This window comes from Pleuronectes platessa, chromosome 8 (genome assembly GCF_947347685.1).
Source record: "Pleuronectes platessa chromosome 8, fPlePla1.1, whole genome shotgun sequence".
Lineage (NCBI taxonomy): Eukaryota > Metazoa > Chordata > Actinopteri > Pleuronectiformes > Pleuronectidae > Pleuronectes > Pleuronectes platessa.
This window is the reverse complement of record NC_070633.1, coordinates 12,672,476-12,680,295: the sequence shown is the minus strand read 5'-3', so window position 1 is coordinate 12,680,295 and position 7,820 is coordinate 12,672,476.

The window sequence follows — 7,820 nt, the reverse complement described above, 5'->3', positions numbered from 1 at the left end:
TGTTGTCGGTTGAGGGAGAAAGTAGGAGACCTTGATTCGATGCAGCTGAAGTCCCTAATTAAAATGCAGCAGAATCGTTGTCGATTAGAAATGAGATCACACAGGGGTGTGAATCGTAACCACGGTTTTATTACGATTAATTGTGCTGCCTTTATATCTGAGGTCTGTCATGTTTGAATTCCAGTAAATTACAAAAAGCACTCGTGGTTTCTGCGATCCTAGTTGGACACAATGGACTTTATGAACAATCTGTGTATTTTCTATGAATCCATGTTGAAGCAGCTTCTCTGCTCAGTGAAATTAAATCTCTGTTTGAAGCAGACAGAAGTTGCCACATGGGAATTTGGTTTAATATTATTGATGTTCACAAACCTGGTAGAAATGCATTCCGATCTGAGACCGTACAGATGTGGCTCTATTTGTTTCCTATTCTATTGCAGCTATTTTTTAAAGTAGAATGAGCAGAAGAAAAACACCTGCTCAGTAGCACTGAAGTATTGAGCTCACACAGATAATAGCAGCCCAGCTGCCATAGCTGAGGTTATTGATGGGCTGTCGCTTCCACTGCACAAGCCAATCATTGCTAACCTGGACACAGCTCATTTACAAAGCCTTTTTCTTTTCTTATTTTTCAAGCTGACTTTCACGATGCAGGCGTTTTTAAACCACTTGGCAGGTAAAGTTCCCCCTTCATCATTTCTAATTTTACAATAGCTATTTATAGTGTAACTACTGGTCATTGTTTTCTAAAAAACAACAAATGTCCTGTAATTTGTGTAAAATGCGAGTTGGGTGCAGGTTTGCAGATCAACTGTTTAACATAAAGTGGGTTGCTTAGAACAATTCCTAGAGGAAAGAAGAAAAAATCCCTTTGTAGGCATTTTATTTTAGTTTCAGTTGGGTTCCCAGGACAAGTGTCAAGAAGTCGCTTTGGGTTGAACTATTTGTTTCGGTCCCATTCAGAAGAACTGCTTCTTAGAACTGGGGTAGGAAACCTCTGGTCCCTAAGCTGTATATCTGCCCTCGAGACATTTCATAAATGAATAAAAACAAACCAACAAACAAATCTCATGATTGTAGGGCAACTTAATAAGGATACATAGAATAGAAGACCTACATGCCCTTCAGGGTGGTTCCTTCTGGCTGTCTGTCCAGCTCCTTTTTATCAGACTGACCTGATGGTCAACTGTCGCACCAGTAGAGATGTTTAAGGTCCAGGGGCAACTAGACAATTACAGTGGAAGTTAATAACTGTTGAACTGCTGTCGTCACAGTTTAACATTGCGGACTGCTCTTTGATGCTACTGAAATGATGTGAACATAATTTAACCTCATTAGTTTTCATTTCCCATCTTTTTATGTTGATGTCAAGATAAGTATTTTGTGGTTGCTTTGAGTGCAGGTGGTTTAATTCAGACTATATTCCGACTGACAACACAGAAGACCCATTTTCAGGCTAACCAAGTGCAGCTACTTGGTGCACACCAAATAATGGCCTTGGTGACACCTGCCCAAACAGCCAATTAAAAGTAATCAACTCTCCAGAATTCAAGAAACAACCACCAAGTGCCCAGTTTGCTGAGAGCATGTGCCTCAGGGCTGAGAGCACCACCTTGTTCCTCTCAAGAGCTTCCACTTCATGAAGACCCCCCTGAAAATATCCAGTCTTTTCGTTCACTGGCTGTCTTATCTTGTTTCTTACTGGAGTCTCAAAGCTGGATAGTGCCACAATTATTCCACACACTCACATAAACACACCTACTTCTATCCTTGTGAGGACTCCAATTGACAGTATGTATTCCCCAGCCCTGTACCCTAACCCTAACCACCTCAACTCAATGCCTAACCCCAACATTAACCTAAACCTAATTCTAAAATTAACCTTAAAATCAAGTCTTAACTAAGGCTGGGTGGCGAAAACGAAAAGAATATATATTGCAATATAATATTTATCAATAATAATATACAAAGTCCAATACATATCAATATGATGCTAATGCATTGTGCAAACACAAGGTTAAACACATAATTGATCAACCTCAGATCAGTTTTCACTGATCTGTTTTGCTGTTCATTCTCTGCTCATAAAGACAAGTTAAAAAAAACACAACCTTCACTCGTGAGCAAAACATTTATAAATGTATATATAAATAATAACGTGACAATTATCGTGATGATTTTTGATTTGAATTATAATTTTTTTTTTGATAAATGTTTTGCTCATATTGCCAAGCCGTAGTCTCACCTCTCACAACCCCTATGAAGTTGTGAGGACAGACCAAATGTCCTTACTTTACCAAATTGACCCCTCTCTATTAAGGTCTATAGCTAAAACTGGTCCTCACAAAGCCAGAAGAGCAAGTACTGTACACACACTCACACACACTCACTCTCTCTTTTCCTTTCCTGCCCTCGCCTCAGGGTTTGGTTTGATTCATGCCCTTTGTCAGAGTTTGAGTGGATCCCAAAGAAATAATGGTGTGATTTCTTTGGGAGCATGGCGCCTCCTTAATTGGCGTCTTTTCTCGCATGTACATCCCATTCGCCCTTGTTCACTAGAAATCACACATCAAATGATCTAAAAACTCCTCTCCTGCAGTGTCGACTCAAAGTTCACACCACTGAGGTCTTGATAGGGGCTGTGCATCAAAACATTTTGTGAACTGGGAAAAGATAAAACAAATTGAAACCAGCATTATATCTACAGCTGACATTTACAGCAGTATTTCTAGAATTCATTTTTAAGGTTATCTCTCATACTTGTAACATGAGACACCATATTCAATATATGTTACCTTATATCAAAAATTTGCCTCAAGGGGCTTTTCCATGTGGATATTGTACAGCACCTTACAGTTCCTTACATTCTTCGATCACGTGAGGAAAAACTGGGACAAATTTGAGAAACCTGGGAAAGAGATCTCTCTTCTTCCTGAGTAGATAAATATCCTGGACAGGTTTACACTGTAAATAATCACATTGACAAAATGAAATGTACTGCATGGAACTAGTTGGATGAAAACAATAATTGTACATATTTCTATAAAAGAAGAAATGAAGGTTTAAACATGTCAAGTGGATCACATATAATTACTCAATTGGAATTGACGTGCCCTTTAACCTTGGACGCTTGGACTACTTAAAGCAATCGTTGCATGGTATAGTGGACTGTGTAGTTCAACATTAAAACCATTCACGTGAACTGTTTTTCTCCATTCTGTCAACATATTTAAGAACACCACACGCAATGTACATTTTCTTATCAATCGCTGTTGTGTTTACCATCAATCATGAAAGAATAATCTCCCTGAAAAGCTGTTGTTTTGTTTTTCACCATCCCACACATCAGACGTGGCCAATAAGAGTCAGTCAACCTTAAAATGATGTCATATGATAACACTGAACCGTGAAATCTAAACACGGAAGATGAAGGTACGAAGACGAGTAATTTGACAAAATATGAGAACAGGTAATTAGTGGAAAAAATGTGATGTCTTCTCCAGCTGCCGAAAATGGTCTCATGAATGATGAGGAACATATGTCTCCTACACGATGGTGGAATTCAAGCCGTGAGGTTTTTCCCTGTCACCGGCAAAAATGAATGGTCATGTTTTTATCCACTCAGGTGTGAAATTGCTGCTGTATTTGGCAGATCGGTGCGAAGGTAATGCACTCTCTCAGGTCCTTCTTCCCATCCCTGTGGCCCTCCCTGGCTAGCATGAGCAGTCCATATCACACATGCATGGTTAACTGATTTCACAGCGGCCACTTTGGCGATAACAAAAGATTTGCGAGGGTGCTTGTGTGCAGGAATCTGTTCAAACGTGGAAACATGGCCGCAAAACTGTACTGATGGATCTGTCCAAATGGCTGTAGCTCCTCGGTGGTCACGCCGGCTCATTTACTGGTTCACCCAAATGAGGACAAGCCTGGACTTCTTTTCCCACCGTCCGAATGATAGGAGTGGCCGTTTAAAGGCTGCTTGTCTTGGGGGTGGGGGGAAAGGGGGAAGGGAGCCATTAAAACAGTGCTGCACTTGTCCGTTCTGCGGTGCTCACCTCTCACTCTGCTGTGCACTCAAACGCTCAGGTTGGAGTCGTTTGGTGGCGGGTCTCATCTGTGCATTGATCGCTCTGTTTTGGATCCTCTTTCATCCATAAATAATGTAGTGATCCGCAGAGTGCACTCCCTCTCAGATCCGTCTGTTACCAAGTTGGGGAAAGCAATCAGTCCTATAAGGCTTGTCACTGCCGTCCGGGATAATTGTTTTATAGACGCCGTCCTCTCGTCCTCTCTTTTTGACTCCCTGTCTCTCTATGGGACAGATTCTGTAATTGCATGTTTCAGGTAGTACTGTTCAGGACTTTCCCCCCAGCTCTGCCCTATCTGAAATCCCCCCCCCCCCTTCCCCCTGAGGGCCATTCATAAGGTCACTAATGCTGCATCAAAGGGCCGAAGCACAAAGGCCAAAATCCCAACCCCACTAGAGGGGTAAATACAACATGAGTTGACTCTCTTGCCTTGTATTTGTCTGCAAATATTGTCTAACGAACACTTTATCTCTCTCTCTCTCTTTCTCCCTTTCCCTCATTATCAATGCTTGGCTGCATGTTGTACCCAGTGTACTGTAAATGCTTTCACTTGCAATCTGGGAGGGCTGAGTGTGTTGCGATTTCCATTCTGTTGCACATTTCTCTCTGCTGGTCTCCAGAGAGAGTCAGGGGATTGCCGGGGCTCCCCTGAGGTTGGACACCAAGCCCTAGGCAGTGTGAATAGATTAAGTCCAAGATGGAAATTCTGATTTCTGTGCTTGTTTTCTTTTCAAACTAGATACAATCCACACTGTTGTGTGTGTGCCACGGTGCAGGATGGGTGTTTGACTTGTTATCTTACAGCACATTGTAAATAACTGTAAATAGAAATGCTGTCATTCATGATATGTGCTCACATGCAATGTGTTGTGAGGTTTTCCTGAATAAAATTAGATGTTCTATAACGTTGAAGTGCGGATGAGTTAATTTTTTCCCTCTCTACACTGACACCACTTCACATTAAAGTATGCAGATGATGCAGAAGTAGCAGAGGTGACGTGGCATCATAAACTCTGAGGTGAGCCTTTCCCAAAGCACCTAGCAAATATGAAATATCATAGTCTGTTTTATTGCTTTAGACGGCCCGGGGATTGCATTACAGTTTACTATAATTCTTAGTGTTCACTAGCCAAGGCACTGTGTAAATATTATCAAGAAGCAGGATTTATCTTTGAATCTTTCCCTTCAATGCAACACCTATTGACATGGGCCATTTCCCATGATGTGGCTTTGTTGTCAGGATTGGTGGCAGGTTCCTTTCTAATGAAATGGGATATCTTAAGTAAGAGAATTTACGAATGAAGCCAAAGAAATAATTCTAAGAAGCCATATGTTTGTTTCTGTAGTTGTGGATTGATTAAGTGGTTGTTTAACCAGTTAAATTGGAATATCTTCCCACAAAGACTGGTTAGGGCTGAATTCCCAGAGTTAACTCAGTGTGACCGGACTACATATCTCTAATCTAAAAACGTTTCTCCTGCAGTTCCAGCATTTCTTTACTCTGTGAAAATACTGCTACATGCGACCAACAGATACATTATTCTGTCAAGGTTTGAAGACACACTTGGTTTAGTGGCTGCCAATAAACACAATTCTGTTGAGCCAAATCCACTTTGCAATCATCCTGCTGTTGTCACAGCTCCTGTGGACAGGTAAGAATCAGTGTAGCATTTACTTTCCCACAGAACTGAATATGAAATCTGGCCAGGCGAGACAACTGTAAAAGATGGAGCTGCCTTATACAAACAAATGTGTGGATGGAATGTGGCGCCCGCTGCTGAAACATTTTAGGTTCACAGTTGCTTTCATTTTTCTTCACTGAAATACATTACATACCTGGACTGAAAGCAGAGCATGTGTTAAATTATATATGTTCTCTTTTGACATGGCTGTGTTCGCTGGTGGCGGAATACATTTTCTTTCTAGGATGTGCCTGTAACAACTTTCCCACTTCTTTGAGGTCTGTACCATTGAACTCCATAGACCATACCAGTGGCTGTTGACACACAGCATCTACAACTTCAAATAAACGAATTTGCTGTGTTTTACTTCTAAAATGGTTAATCAAAGGGGTCAGTTGATCCTGGGTGATTTTTTTTACAATGTTGTTGCAGTTTTGCAAATAAAAAGGTTCAACTCGTTTTCCATCTAAATATAAAAGTTTCATATTCATATACAAAGCAGAATCCTGATGATGTGCATTTAAAAGTCATTGGATGATGTTGACATCATTGATAATCTTAGTGAATATGCCTTTTTGTAGCATTAAAAGAATCTCATTTTATAAGTTTAGATTAATGGCACTGACCTTGTTCTTGTCTTTTCATCAGAGGGATTTAAACCAGCAAATAAATGATAAAAAAGTTAAATTACTAAAATAACTGTTTGTCTGGATTATTTCAATATTTAAATCAGATCGAGGGCAGCAGTCTGCAAATTGTTGCATACATGGTTGATATGTGATTGATATATGTATGATATATATGAGAGATAACGCTATCATTATATTATAGAAATTCAATTGAATATTCACAAATGCTGTATCAAATCGCACAAGGTAAAACATTTTTAATAAAGGGGAATAGTGTCATAACAAACATATTATAATTGTGTTGCTACAGAGACACTTTCCTATGGTCCTACAAATTCTTGAGATATAAGGAAACATGCTTTTTAGATACATTAAACTTTACCTCCTCATCATCGACGGCTAAAATAAATAATAATCTTTCTTTGTAAAATCACTACTCGTATAAAGATGTCCAAACTAATCACAATATAGAAAGGAGATAAATCCTGGAAAATAACCTTTTTATTTTATTCCAATGTTTGGAACTAGAAACACCCAGTAGGGTGGTTCAGGCGTTTATGATCACACTCAGTATGATTATCGTGATGATGAGGAGCTGCAGTCTTAGCAAGTGCAGTGGTCCTGCTTCCAGCCACAACATTAAAATTACAGGAAAATGTAGGTTTGCTCAGCTGGCGGGGAACCAGGCTGACAAACAGCCGTCCACGCTCAACCTGCATAATAATATACAAGATGAAAATACAGGAATTTTGCTTGTGCAACAAAAATATCAAAGGGAAACCAAAAAGAGAGAGAGAGGGGGATAAATTGTGCTCAACAGTGTAAAAACCTTTAAAATTAATTGAGCAGCCAAATGTTACTTCAGCCCTGCTTGCAGCTACGGAGAATCCCACTACAAATGGAAATGACTTTGTCCTTTGATCTCGTTCGGACATCGTTCATCACATTATTCTTTTTTATTAGAGCCTGTGATATTAATGTTTATAAATGCTCTTGCCCTGGTATGTGATTGCACAAAGCAGGTAGGTTATGGGAGACAATAAATGGTACGCTGCAGTGTCTTATTCCACACCAGCAACCAGTAATAGCACAGCAATCAGCTGCTATTAACTGGAAGTGGATTTGCATAAAGAGCAGATAATTTACATGAAGCACAATTAATTTACGAGTGAAGGCAAAAGGTTCTGGCCCTTTTACACAATGAGGTGTTTAAATGATGGAAAGACGTGCATGACAACTTGTTTTAATGGAAGTGCAGATTTCCTGGTGAAATTGATGAATGTGAAAAGAAACCTGGCCTTAACATTGGAGGCAAGCGTGAAGAAAAACTCTCGGGTCTTTTTTCAGGAGCAGTTCTGAGTCGCCCAGAGCTTCAGTCCAGTGTTTTCAATTATATCTCATCTCAGCTTGCTGGACAG